The sequence below is a fragment of the Melospiza melodia genome, chromosome 2 (assembly GCF_035770615.1).
Source record: "Melospiza melodia melodia isolate bMelMel2 chromosome 2, bMelMel2.pri, whole genome shotgun sequence".
Lineage (NCBI taxonomy): Eukaryota > Metazoa > Chordata > Aves > Passeriformes > Passerellidae > Melospiza > Melospiza melodia.
The window spans coordinates 66,515,610-66,530,633 of NC_086195.1; the positions used below are offsets into that span (position 1 = coordinate 66,515,610).

The 15,024-nt window shown below is 45.0% G+C and overlaps 1 protein-coding gene across 8 annotated transcripts in view; it reads right to left on the bottom strand.

Annotated features, from left to right (window-relative positions):
- Positions 1–15,024, bottom strand: part of PAK1 (p21 (RAC1) activated kinase 1) — a 98,924-nt gene that overhangs the window by 66,326 nt on the left and 17,574 nt on the right. Inside the window, exon 1 of one of the 8 annotated variants that reach the window (XM_063148700.1) lies at positions 6,392–6,496. The exons of 3 other annotated variants lie outside the window; for them this stretch is intronic. The gene's annotated coding sequence lies outside the window, so the exon portion shown is untranslated. Of the gene's footprint in view, positions 1–5,582; positions 5,729–6,391; positions 6,497–15,024 lie in introns of those variants that run through there. 4 more of the 8 variants (XM_063148692.1, XM_063148702.1, XM_063148694.1 and 1 more) reach the window with 4 other exon arrangements.

Genomic DNA, 15,024 nt, shown 5'->3' on the forward strand with positions numbered 1-15,024 from the left:
GTCTTGTGTGAGGTATTCCTGAAAGGATAAGGGCATATAAATTGTTCTATTTCCAGAAGAACTGCAAAATGTAACAGGACTTTGATAATTGAGTGTCTTATTAATTTTAATGAGCTAATCAATATTGCATTTCGAATCCTGATGTGTCCATTTGCTGCTAATCCCTCTCTGTGCTGTGCACTCCCTGGTCTTTGCAGCTGCCACCTGACAAATCCACCTTCTCATGTGAAGGGACACAGGAGTTCAGGCTCAGGTGACCAGTTTAATGAGCGAGAAAAGCAGAGGATACATTACAAGCCTGGCCTCATTTTTTTCTCTCCTCTACCTTGACACATGCTGTCACACAGGTAACCCTTGAGCTGAATGAATCCAACAGCTTCAGTAGTGTGCAGAGAATTGGGAAGGAGAGGTTGGAATATCCCTCCCTTCTGCTGCTGAAGGAAATCAGCTTTTGCTTCACCCCAAACAGGTCTGAACTCTGGAAACACATGAATTCCACATCCAGCTGTGACTTCTATCCTCTCAAAGCCTGATTTAAATAAGGCATTCTTGAAATACCTACTAAAGGAAAATCATAGAATCATCCTGGTACAAAGCCTTCAAGTTGAGCTTGTTGGCAAAACTGCATAATGTTTACTTACAGATAGCTGGGGAAATTAAATACAAGTTTTACAAAAGGCATCACTTCTGTACTCTTTCCACAGAAGAGACTGGGTTAAGAGGCCAAGCCACTCTTATTTTAGGATCAGCAGAGAACGTGCTTTTGGGAATATGTAGGTACCAATAATAATCTATCTTGTGATTTCTTCATGCTAAATAAGTGACAAGGTATTTTGCATTACACTACATGCAAAACAGGAAAACAAAAACCCACAGGATGCAAGCCACTGGTTCAATTAAAAATATTTCTCACTCCAGTTCTTACTTCATGAATAGAACATCAGCCCTCAGAAATGGGCTTTGCCTTGTAAAGGAAGCATCATGTAAAATACTGGTGTGCCACTACAGTCATTAAGAAAGGTGATAGTTCGAAGCTGATGCTTAGAGTAAGTAACTCAAACCAGTGCTGTGACCTCAGCAAGCCAGGCTGATAAACTGTCTCCTAACCTTTTGTACTTGATTTTCCTTCTCTCTGCTGCCACCTGGAAAGTCATCAAACGCCATCAGCAGTAAGCCATGGACAGACACTGTAACTACACGGAGCAAGCTCACAAGGGCAGGAAACAAAGCCTTAAGGTAAACTTGAAAGACTTCTCCATTCCCAAAACACTCACAATCTGAATAGCAATTATCTTCCTCCCCCATTTTCCTTTAAGATTACAGGTGGACAGACTTTATGTTAAAAGAAGAATAAAATAAAGGCATGACACAAGTCTTTATGCCTCGCCTGCCTGCATGCAGCACGTACTCCCCACTTGACTTCCTCACAGTCCCACAGCTAAAGGCCCACTGAGATCAAGGAACTGTCCACAGCTAGATGTCATATGCTGCAAGGCAATCACAATATATTTTGTCCACTGACTCTCACACAGTAGTTTGAATCACAAAGGGCTACTTTGGTGGAAATTATTTCTTTCCAGAAAGTACATTTGGCTACTACTTCTGCAATCTTATGATTTGGTCCAAATTTCACAAGCTAGGACATTTTTTTCTACACCAGTCAGCTTTTTCTCTTCCTTTCTTTAAACCTAAGATGATACAAGGTTGCCTGATTCGGCACCACTTCTGACTTTTGACAGGAAGTAAGAAATAGAATGGCTTGAAGGCAGTTAGACCAGCTTAAGAGTAAAACAAATTTGCTATATGGCAGGTCCAAAGAGTATACAGATTGCAAGAAGGAAGAAGCCATGGAGGAGAAGTTATTGTTTAACCTGCATCTCAGACTACACTCAAGAGATTGATCGCGTACAAGTGGAAGCTGGAACACCTGGATTGCCAGCCTGAAAGAGTGTATTAGCACACAAACCAGAACTGAATACTTGGACTTTTTCTTCAAATTCCCCTGGAAATCCACTTCTCAGATAGCTTTTTTTTTTTGTTGTTTCTTCTTCCCCCATCTCAACAAAAAAATGCTAAAATGAAGAGACAGGGGGAAAGCCACACTACAACAGTGGTTTTGCTGATGGATTTGTCAGCAATGCTGCCTTCATCCCCAAAGTGAGAGGAGCAGGTAAAACTCCTCTCAGCTGCTCCAATATACAACACAACGCATGGGAGACAGAGGAGACCAGGGAGACTACAAGAGGAATCAGCATTTTGAGAGTGCAACTCTCTGACCTCTTTGAGAAATACCTACTGGAGGGTGACACAAGGCACATGCTAAAAGGGCCTTTTTCTCTCTGCAGATCATACTGAGAGCCTGGGGAGACACGTTCAGCTCAGAGGAGCCATGTTTTGAGCTTGGAGCATTCATGTTTTCATCAAATAGATCCCATGAAGGGCCCTGAAATTGCAATGTGCACCCCAGTGTAATGTGCCAAAAAGAAGACAGGCCGTGGAAGGACCCAAAGGCATCCACACCTCTGAGGATGTGCCTGAGGCGAGATGGTACAAAAGCCAGCTCCCTTTCCTGCACAAAGCCAGGAGCAGTCACCACCACTGGAGTACTGAGCGTTACCCCTCAGAGCCACAAGATCCCATCTGCTCATGCTGTGCATAACTGCACCCAAGGGCAGGAATTTCAAACTTGAACTTCAGTTGGCATAAAAACCTGATTAGTACAAGCAGCATCAGGTACTTTTAACCTATTCATTCCCAAAGAGCATCATGTGCCTTAACCTCAGATGGGAAAAACTGATCACTGACTTCTGTGCTACATCAATGAGCACTGGCTGACAGTCCCAGTTCTGCTGCCACCAAGGGGAATGAACCTAGCCATTCCCACCTCTGGGAACAGGGGTGCAAAGCAGCTCCTCCCCGGTGACAGCTGTGCAAGTAGAAGAATCACACACTGGACTATTTTTTCCACAAGAGCAAACCCTCAACATCAAGCAGAACATGCTTACATTGTCCTCAAATCCTATACAAGCCAAGACATCAGGCTGAGAAAATTAGTTCGGCTCATAGCCAAGTATAGAAAAACATTCTTTGACACAGTACAATTCTGGTACACAGTATTATTCTTCCTTCCCAGAGAGGTAAAAAGCCAACAGTAGGCATTCTTGTACCTGTCAGAGGGCCAATGGCTGACTAGCCTTTTAAGAAATATGGCTAGTTTTTAGTGGTCTAGTTTCAGTCTGTGTCTTGCACATCCTCACCAAGACCGGTCAGTTCCTTTACAAAGTTTGTTTGCTTCTGTTATCTGCTGTCAACAGGATGAACTGTAAAACCAGAACACTTTGAGGGTGGAGCTCTGGATCATTTCTGTATTTTTCAACTGAGAAAAGTTTATTTCAGCTCTAGGTTGTTCTGTATGCTCTTAAGCATATAAGGAAATTGGATCATAGCAACAAGCTTTTGAAATTACAAACCTGCCCACACCAAGGAAGTGAGACAGGTGCACAAAAGGGAAAAAGAAGAAAAGAAGCCATACTCCAGCTCACATTTATAAAAAGACAAGACACTAGTCAGCAAACTGGTGAAATTCATGCACTGGAATCAAAGCTGAGAGAAAAGGTCTCCCTTCAGAAACCTGGAAAAGGATAATAAAACAGCTCTTTGACCTCTGAAGCAAAGAGAGCTAGCATCAGTTTTCAATCCAGTGCAAGCAAGGCAATCAGAAACACAATAAACAAGCAATATATTTTCACTTGTGGCAGTTATATTGGACTTGTCACATATTTCTTCCTATACCCCCATGATGCACAAAAAAGCATGAACTAAAAGCCTCACTTTTCCCTATTCTTTTTTTTCTGTGCAACATCCAGAGCACATAGTATTCCTCAGAAACCAGTAAAAGCATTCTTGCTGTCATGCTACAAGAGCATTTTCCTCTTCAAGTTTATTTTTGGCTTTCATTTCCAAATCAAAGAATGGCAGTGATATTATCCCATTTAAAGATGCAGGACTCAAAAAAGGCTAAAAAAAAATCACCTGGCAGTTAATTGTCCAGTCTTAGACTCCTGCTTTGCTATACAGTACAGCTGTGAACAAATTCTGTTCCGTGGCACAAGACAGGCAATCCAGAGTTAAACAGAATCAGTATTTAGAAATATTCAAATTCCCACCATACCTTCTGTTCCCTGTGCAGAGATGAGCTTCATTTCTCTGACTTACCCACAAAAAAATGCACAGGGAAAAGCAGTCTCCAAGCATCCAGTGGACACACACACAAACTGTTCCACAAGGAGGAGTTTTTCCAGCCTTACCCTATAAAGCTGAGAGCAAGATCAGCACACCCACACTAAGAGATACTGGAGCAGCAGACAGGAAGATGCTCCCTGCCTGGCGAGGTAATGTGGAAGCAGCACCGGGAAACTCCAGGTATGGAGAAGGGGGAGGAGGTTCAGTGAAAGGCATCCCTAAGCCACTGGGCAAAGAGTAATTGCGAGCAAAGAAAACAAACATTCTTCCGTCTGTGCCCGACACAGCCATTTCCCCCGGCTACAATACCTGCTTTCACTTTGAAAATGGAAAGCGTGGCTGACTGAACGGCTTTTATGGTTGTTCTTACACACATGCATCTCTCATACATAATTACCACAGAAAGTACACGCCTTCCAGCCAGTCCCAAGCAAGAGTCAGGGTTTGACACTTATTTATAAATCTTGCTCCTTGAAGAAAAAAACTCCTGGAGGCAATGTTGAAATAAGAATCAAGGAACGCTCAGCAGGAGCAGATGCACCGTGACACACATACGGATGCAGCCAGCTATTCCCAACAATCATGAATTTTAAGCCCTCTGGATAACAAAAGCAACAAGACCAGGGATTGCAGGCATGGGAGAGCTGTGGATTGGGGCATTTCCATGCACAGAGAAGACAGGAGCGCTACTGCCTCTGAAGTCTCGTCCTGCTGGCGCTGCCTCCTCCATCGAGCTCCAGGTGCATTCAAGAGCACCCAGAGGTGCCACCCATCTCCGACGTCCCTTCATTGCTCCCCACTCCCCAGGGAGAAGCCCCTGCTTTGAAGGAGGCTGGATTAGAGACCACCTGACGTTCCCTCCAGTCTGAATTATGCCACGATCCCAAAGTTCAGCTTTGCTTTTAAGTACTTTACTAGCAAAAAAGCCACGGTTTCGTACACACCCGCGGGCGGAGGGGTTAAAAGACAAGCTCCCACCTCTCCATCCCTCCTTCACCAGACACACAAAGCCCGAGGCTTCATCACCCCATCGCCCAGCATGGGTCCAGCTCCTCAATTCTTTGTGTTTGCCCAAAGCGCCCGCCCCTCCAGCCGAAGCCAGGACGGGGCGCTTGGCAAAAACTGCGGGCTGAGCCCCGACTGCACCCCAACCTGTGCGCCGGGACCCCAAACATGCGGCCCCGAAGGGCTCCCCGCTCGCCAAGCCCGGGGGCTGAGAACAACTCCCTTTGTTAAATGAATGAGCCGGGGAGGCAGGAGGGGGAAGGCAGAGTCAGTACCCCCTTCTAAAAGAAAATTTCAAAAGGAGGGAGGAAGAGAAAAGCTGAAGAAGAACGCACCCGTCCGCTCAACCCCTGCGCAAACTTCCCGGTTACCAAACAAGCGAGGAAATCCCCTTGCCCGGCGCGGCGGGACTCACCTTCCGCCCGCCGCAAGGTGCTGCCCGGCTCTCCCGCGGCTCCGCGCCCGCCCCGCTGCCCACACCGCCCCTATTGTCGGCCCGGCGCCGCCCCCCGCGCCCTGCCCGCCTTGCCGCGGCCATTGGCTCCGGGGGGCCCGCCCCGCACCCCCCTGCCGCCAAGGTGGGCAGCCGGGCCCGCCGGGACGGGGAAGGGGTCGGGGGTAAGGGTAGGGGGCAGGTCCTTCCCGCTCCGCTCGGCGGCGGCCGGGGCGCGGCATCGCTCCGAGTGGCCCGCGGGGGAAAGTTTTTTTGGGAGGGGGTGGTACCTCGGCGGCGCCGCAGAGCGGGACCCCGGAGCGCGGTGCGCTGCCTCGGGGAGCCGCGGGCTGTGCTCGGGCTGAGCTCCGGCCGGGCTGCGGCTGCAGGCGGCCCCGGAGCCCGCAGCTCCGCCGGGCAGAGGGCGGGAGCGGCGCTGGCCTGGCTGGGACGTGGGAGTCTTGGGCGATCACGCCATCAGCGGAGCTGCCATGCGGGGAGTGGATGGCCGGCAACTGCACCCTTGGCGAGCGGCGCTGCGATGACTTTATGTGTGCTGCGATGACTTTATGTGTGCTGCTCGTATCGCGCTGCGCTATCGCGGAGCCGGCTCCATTGTGCTGAGGTCTGTGTGCGTGCAGATCCAAAAAAGGCAAGAGTAAAATGGGCTCTGCCCTGCCTGCTGTGTTGCACAAGCCGAGGCGTCTATACCTTATATTGCCGGGATCCGGGTGTCCCCTCTCCCCGTGATGCACAGCTCGCTAGAAACTTGTCACCCTAGTTAACAGGAGTTTTCGGCTCAGCGCTTGAGCTGTGCCTGCAGAGAAAAAGAGGAGGGGTTTGACTGCACGTACAGCGCAGGGCTCTCGGGAAGAGAGCACGGGCATGCCGAGGTGTTCTTGGGACGTGCTCTGTAGAGGTGCGAAGGGGAAATGTTGAAGTGAAGCAGGTAGTTCCAGGCAAAAGGGAGACAAGCTTTGTGCCGAGACAGCATGCCCTACACACGACAGATTAGGACAGCGCTGCCACAGTCTCGCCCTTCCCCCTCGTACCAACATTTATCAGTTCCCGTGATAAGTTTGTTCGGGAGCTAAACCAGCAGAAAATTAACATCGCAAAAGTAAACAAATGGAGGAAGCGAGAACTCGAGTCTGGGACTGATAGGGAGAGTGGGAATGCCACAGAGCTGATTTCAGCTGCTGAACCTGCTGTGGAATTGTGCACTTGGAAGCACTTCCCTCTGTCGGATACATTTAACATTGGATTCAAATCCACGCACACGGGCAGATTGCATGAGCTCCCACAAGCATCCTCTGCCCGTAGTCTGGTTGCAACATGAAGGTTTTTATGTAGTTCAATGTAATATGTATCAGTCCCATCACTTCATAAGACAGGATCAGACCGTGTCAGGAATCCCAGAGATACATGGGAATTTACAGGATTGCTGCTGGGACGGGGAGGGAATGAACTGAGACAAAAGCCACGCAGCTCAGCTTAAATGCTGGATCCATAAAGGGAGCTCCATCAAAGCTGGAGTTAAACCCCAAGAGTGACCCTTTGGCCCTGAACTGAGAGCTGAAGAGTGACTTCCTTTTGTACCATGCTTGAAATCCCAAAACCTTTTCGGAAACACGGATGCATGCTGACAATTTTAAAAAATGAATTTTGAAGCCAGACAAGAGAAGAGCCCAAAATACTCCATAAACATGTCTGTTTGACAAGATGTTTTACCACATACATTCATTCAACCACACAGAGAATGGATAGGTCAGGAAATTGCCGTGGTTGACCTAAGGCCTGGTCCATGTACACCGGGTGCACTGCACTCTACTGAGCCCTGGAGAGATCCATCTGGAGTGCTGTGACCAGTGCCAGGCTCCTCAGTCCAAGAGAAACATGGAGCTCCTGGAGTGGGCCGTGTAACTATGGTGTTTGCCCAAAGCACCTGCCCAAAGAGCTACAGATATGATGAGGGGACAGGAGCATCTCTCTTATGAGGAAAGGCTGAGGGAGCTGGGCATGTTCAGCCTTGAGAAGAGACAACTTAGACAATTGAGGGACAATCAATACACAAGTTAACTCAGTTCAGAAATTATTTTTATTAAACCTTTGTATATTTGCTGCCAACGAATCTCACCAAAATCTTAAGAACCCTTACGTTTTGCTATTTTCCTGCTCTGTAGTAATGTGGAATCCTAATGGAATATCCAGGAATTACAATACTTATAGATTTCTGAATTTACCCAAAGTTCAAGACTCATTTGTCTGAAACTATTGCTGGATATTTCAGAGGGAGTTCCTAAATGAAAGGAGGAAGACGTTCATGAACAGCATAAGAACAGGATAGAAAGCTACCACTGCAAACCACAATTTGGTACTTCAGAAAGGAATAAGTGAAATGTAAATCTTTTTATTTGCATTTCTAAGCACTCACAGCTAAGGGTTCAGGGGTTTTCAGGCAAAGGATCCATCTTGCCTTGCACTCAGGTTCAAGTCAGATGGCCCTTTTCCAACATGGAGGAAAAAGGGGATCTCTTACACCTCAAAAGGGTCTCCTGTGTTCTGTGGGAAGAAGCCTGGCACCAGACCCCAGCCTCAAAGACCAACTCAGTTGAACAATCGATTTCCCAGTGATCACATAAGAGCTGCGTTTTCCTCCCCCACAGACACACAGCAGAACAAGCAGTGCACTGCCATGGGGCACAGCCTGATGATTTCTTCTTTGTCAGCAGCACCAGTATCAATAATTCTTACTCTGCTGTGCATCTCTGTTCCTGAGCTGCTCCCTGCACTGTGCCAATACAGCTATTTGTGCAGCTGTGTAATGGAAGGGATCAAGGAACTGGTCCACCTAGGAGTTTTCCTATGTGTTTTTACTCAGATCAAATCCCCAAATACCTTGGCTGACACGATGCAGGAGGAACGCAGGAGCATGTGAAATCACAGGAGCTGAAGCTTAGCTGAGGGACAGTAACTTGTTAGGATGTGCCCACTTAGTCACCTGCAATAACCTGTCCACTCATTTAATCTGCTCAAGCAAACGGAGACAAATTGGACTCAGCCTACATGGAAGAAAACAGAGTTCATGAATGACTTGAAAACTAATTACAGATCTCTAGATTTTACTAGCAGGGAAAGGAAAAAGACAAAAAGAAAAATTGAGTCCTATAGTTATACAACACAAAATTACAAAGTTCCTCAGCTAAATATCATACTGTGAAGATGAAGAAACAGCAAGCACCAGCAAGCAAAACTGAAGGTGATGGTGGGTCAGCACAGTACTGCCTGGAGGTTTCTCACCCAGTAAATCAGAAGTCAATCCAGCAAAGTAATGTTGTTATAGTGGTGTGAAGTGAAGAAGACAGACTATGATTCATCACTGCCCTACATATAATGTAAGTTTGTCCAGCTCTGCAAAATGTATGTAAAACAGTTTCAAATCACAACTATTTCCTTTTCATTTTGTCCAGATTATGCAGTACACTAAAGCAGTGAGGAATGTGTTTCTGGACACAAATCTATGATGCACAAATGTTTTTGCTAAACAAACACACAAAAGCAGGACAGCAACAATCTTTCATTTCCTCAGTAAATTTTAGGGAGTTTTCGTGCCAGAAAAGCAAAGTAAAAAATAGAAAGGGCCAGAACACCTGACTAGCACAACGTAGCATCTGGTTCCTATCTTAAATATCCTGATGTTAGATGGTATGTAATACCCATCACAACAGAAGTTAAAATAATTTCCAAAATGTATACAAATAGCACATTAATTCTGACACATATTTAACATGGACATGCACCTCCTAACATCCTGTAGAAGGGTTTGCTATGATTTCTCTGCCCTAGAATGAATTCAAATACTTGAGTAAGAAGCAGGGTCATCATCTTAGCAAAGCTGGCTCTGGGTTACACTTCTTGATCTTAGCACTGAAGTTGAAAATCCAGCTTGTGCAAAAATATTTCTCAGTATTTGACTCTATGCAGCTGTTTCACTCCTGATAAATGGTTAAGGCATCGTACTGTACATGTTCCCACTTGCCACTTAGTCCTCCATTTCTGTACTGAGAAGCTCACAGTAAAGGGTCAGGATCTGTCTGGTACAGTTATAACAGTTATTACAACTTCGTGGGGGTTTTTTTGTTTGTTTGTTTTTGTCTGGGTTTGTTTTGGTTTGTTTTTTTTGGATGCTTCAAGCCTGAATAATTCTGCTTCTTCTTATGGGTTACTTACTTGTTGGTTAAGTTACCCTATAGTTGGTTGAAAACTCAGAGGAACTTCCATGCCATTCCAATTTTAAATAATCTCTTACCGCTTCATTGAAGTCCTGGAATCTTGCAAAACCTCTGGTGATGAATACACTTTTACATTCCAGATCTCCTTTAGCCAGGAAATTGCACAGAGACAGCTAAGAGCGCTCAGTGCTTTGGTGAGCAGTCAGCAAGTCAGGGAATACTAGGGAAGCCACAAATGACTGTTTGATTCTGGAAGCCTTGTGTATCTCTGGAAGTCATAAAATACAGATGGGCAATGGCTTAACAGTGAGGTCAGTCTTTGATTCATTAGCTAACAGCTGAATTTAAGCACATATATCTGAGTTTTGAGGCATGCTGCTAATTCAAGCTTAAAAGCAAGGGGGGAGTTTTACCCTGTGCTGTGAGTTTCTTTGGAGCTGTACAGAATCATGGCTTTGGCTTAGGTTTTGTATGTTCTCTCAATAATCTTAATAGTTTGGGTTTTGGAAAAATATTACTAGGCAGTGATAATCTGAGGTAAAAAACATATTTAAATGGTGTAAGCTCTTCTTTGTGGGTGAAGGTATAAAAGTCAAACACACTGGGTCAGTCACTGGAGCTATAAGAATTCACACCACAGGCTGACCATTTATGTGTAAATCCCACATTTTGCAATAATCTGTGGAGATGAGTGCCATAACAGAAGAGCCTGTTTCCAGATGTTAAAAACAGTCCTGATGTGCTCCAAAACCAGGAATTTGGTTCAGAATTTTGTCTTTCAATCTCCCAATTGCAGTCACAGCTATGGTTCCCTACATCAAACTTCCCTCTGCCTGCAGTCTAAAAAAGACCTATCCCTGCCTTTCCCTATTCTTCTCCAGCTGTATCAAGAAACATCTGCTCATTCCTACTTCCTCTCCTTTCCCCTTCCTTCCACCTTCCAGCCTTATTTAATCATTCACCTCACTTTGAAAGTCCCTTTCCTCCCTGATCCCACCAGCCAACCTAAGGCTGAATGTGAATACAGTCTAGACACTCTTTTAGGGATCTATGACCCATCTTGACTGGAAATTATCCCAGAATGGTTAGGGTAGGAAGGGACCTTAAAGACCCATGGGCAGGGACACCTTCCACTAGACCAGGTCGCTCAGAGCCCCATCCAACCTGGCCTCAAACATTTCCAAGGGATGGGGCATCCACTGCTTCTCTGGGCATCCCATTCCAGTGCTTCACCACTTTTGTAGTGAAGAATCACGGCAGCAGCCCTGATTTACAAAACACAGGCAGCAGCAGACAAAGAACGAGGCTCCCAGGGAGAGCAAGAGGGGCGCTGCTGACAGGGAGGGGAGGGAAGGGGGAGGTTGTAAACACTGCTCATTCACTGGCGCCTTTGGAGCATGAAGGAATTGCTGCCAATGAAGGAAGTGTGGAAAGTAGCATAGTAATGGCAGGCAGGCAAACATCTAAGGCACATGAGAGCCTGGCTCCCAAGTGACAGAATACCTGCAGAAATCTCTGAACAATCTATGGCTGCTGGCTCTCGTTCAGCCAGCAGTACAAGGTCCTGGCCTGTGATACTGTGTGGCACAGCCCTCTTAGAACTGTCTGGGTGACTGTCCTGGCCTCAGGTGTGAACTGGTTCTCTGCACTGTCCCAGAATCATGACTCTAATTTTCTCTTCTTAATATAAAGAAATCAGAAAAAAAACCCCTCAATACTGCCCAAAACGTAAATTTGCTACCTAGAACAGATTTCCCAGCAGACAAGTCTATGACATGTTTTCCTTCCAGGATTCAGCTTACAGAATTGCAATGGTTTTATAACAAACACTCAGAATCACTTTTCCATTCATTTTATTGTGGTTTATGATGAGAAAAATCCTCCTCTGTGAGAATGTGGAAGAACACAGTAAAAATACATTTACGCATTTCTTGGGCTCAACAACTCCTGCTGAACCAGTAAGGAAACAAGAACAGACTACTGAAACTTAAATCAATCTAAATTATTCTGAACTATGCTATTTTTTTTCCTTTTCCCTATAAGTGGGGAGAAATAAAAAAGAAAGCATAACATCAAGGGGACAGAACTCCGGAAGTGTGGAAAAAGAAGAGTGCGCTAAATTTACCTTTCATTAGGAACTCCTCAAGTTTATTGGGCTACCATACAAGGAAAGTAACAATAAAGATAATTTTAAAATCAATTAGCTTTTCCTCTCTCTATTGACTTTTTAAAGAATGCCTCTTGAGAGTTTTCACTTTCAGTGTCAGGGCTTAAAAACATAGCTAGGTAATGCAAAAGACAGTCTGAATGAGACATCAGACGGAGACTACTAATCCAGGGTTATTTATTACTCAAAACCTAACAAAAGCAGCTCATTTTTCTATGCAGAAAGTCTTAGTTGCATGGGAGGACACTGTAAACAGAGGAGGGTGAGGCTGAGAGAGATTGTAACAGCGTAATGGCACCACAAAAGTAGATTCTTTTGCTGGTTTTGCTGAGCTTATTCAAATTGAATGACTCTGAAGAGCTGATTCTGTTTTAACTGGAGCCAGTGAAAGATTTGACACACATTTCAGAGTACAAAACCAGCCCTTCAGTCATAGCACCTCTGCCAGATTTTGTTTCACACCCTGCCAAAATGTCATAGCTTGAATCACTTCAGTAGCTTGGGCCATTTAAAACTGGACTGAATAAAACCCTGGAGAATAAACTGCAGAGAGGAATCTTCCCCTGCTCTTTCCCTTATCTCTGCTCTTCTGCCTCACTGGGTTACATGAATAGCAACCAAAAACTGCAGAGCCCTGACAGACATGGTGTCTCTGGGCATTTTGGATGTTTCACAAGCAAGCTTTGAAAACGTAAAACCTCTGTCCTTTAGTTCTACCCATTTGCATTGTGTCCAAGAGGACCTAAGTGGATCATAACAGAAAGATTATAGAGGAGCTGACTTCAAATGTTTTGGAAAAACTGCGTTGAATTTGAGATTTCAGCGCAGCTTCAAACATCAGTGCAGTAAAATGTTATTAAAGTGCAAAGTAAAGATCTTCAGCAACATAATCTGAACTGACCTGGAGCAGACAAAATATCATAGAAACAGCAAGATAATTCAAGTTATTTAACTCATCAAAAAGCTGGAGAGATGGAACACCCATTTTGCAGGGTAGAGAGTGACTTTGACAGTTAACCCAATAGAGGGAGCTATACAAGCTCAGGGACAATTTGGCTGAGGACAGTGACACTGATAATTTAATTGTACTGGTTGGTCACACTATAACCAGAGTTACACGAGAGATATAGATCACAACAAGCCTGCCAAGAGAGCTGGCCCTGCAGAATTCCTTTGATATGATGTACATCTCAGTGCTGTCCAAATTGCTGATGAGTCATGGATTGTTCTGCAGGACACAGGAAAGCTTAATAAATTATTTTATTGCATAATCCTTTCCTATTGATTCCTTGTAGATACCTGCAGGAACTGCTAAATAACAACACACAACCCCCTGAGCTTTTTCAGTGGCTGCCTCAGCATACCACATAGTCTTACAAAACTGCCAGGATAAAACTGAGGTTTCAGGAACATACCAACCTCTAGCTTTACATTCCTGTCAAGTTGCCTCTGCAATCAAGTTGCACTGGCTGTAATTGGCCATAAGATCTCTGATGAGGTTTCTATCCTGAATCTCACCATCTTGTTTCAGTTTGTTAATTAACAGTTTTTGGGATGGCTATTTTGCCTTTCTTTTTACCACATTTTCTGGGATATGCAGAGATTCTCATCAAATTATTACAGACTTAGCAAGTAATTAACTTCATCAGCATAAATTAAGCACCAAACCATCCTAGGAGCTGTATTGCAGATGGGGAAATTAGGTAAGAGCTCAATCCGTAGCCTCAGGCTCTGCAGCAAAACTGCTGCAATAATGCTTTTTGAATTCAAGAGTTCCTACTTCCCATTTCTGCTCTCAGACGAAATCAATCCTTTAAGCTGCCTCTGAAAGCTTCCAATTGCAACAAATATAAACCTTGTAGAAGGGATGTGGGCCTGCAGCCATACAGAGAACTAATCTTCAGCAGGCAGGTGAACTATAGGGAAGAAACATTTAATATTGGCATTTGCAATTGGCAGCCTCTGTCCACAGGCTTTACAAGAGAACAGCCCTGCAGGAAACTGTGATCCTGAAACTGGTTCTCTGGTGACAGTGGCCTTTATCACACACAGAGATGAAGGTGCAAATGGCTGTCTAGAGAAAAAGGGTCTAGAGGTCCAAGGTAAATAATTTTCAAAAAACATTGCAGAAAGTGAGTTAACTGCTGATGTATGCAGACTGTGAAAGAGAAGGGCAAAGCTACTTGCTGAAGGGAAACCAGGTTTGGGAACATTTAAACTTCCGGATGGTCAATGCTCTGTTGTGAAATCTGTGTATTGAGGATTCCTTATTTTGCCTGTGTGGCTAGATTTCTGGGAAGAGCACTTTCCATAAAACCATATTCAAGAAGCCAATGCTGAAGTAATTATTTTCCCCCTTTAGTTTACAAGTGGTTACAAAACAATGAAGCTCTCAGTTCTTTACGCTTCGCAGGGGAGAATGTACAAAGAGCTGCTTAATCTCTTTCAGTTCAGCTCTTTAATTCTCATGGGTATCCAGTTGCAGGTATCTGTATCAGTCCCTGAGTTCTCAGCTGTGCATCAAACTGTTGGCTCTTGTTTTAACACGCTGTTTCAGAGCCGACCAGGTTTCAGCATGAACATGTGAGGGCTGCTGTGCCTGAGCCCGTTTGACGTTGGCAGGGGAGCAGCATCACAAATCCAGCAGTGCTCGCTCTGGTGAGGAAATGCCAAGTAAGGACTTTCACAGTGCCAGGCTAATCTTAACGCTGACGTTTGCCATCCAGAAGGAAGCAAGCTGTACGACTAAAAGAGGCACGTCACCAAGGAAGATTTGAATGCTTCCTGATTGGTTTCCCAAATATTTATGTCATTTGCTTCTAACTGAGGCTAGCTTGCAATTCAAGTATTAGATGGTTTTCTCAAGTGCAAACTGCAATTAAGGAATCAGAAGGCAAGATGCAAACCATACTACAGGATCAGCTAAGAAAAAATGGTGAAACCAG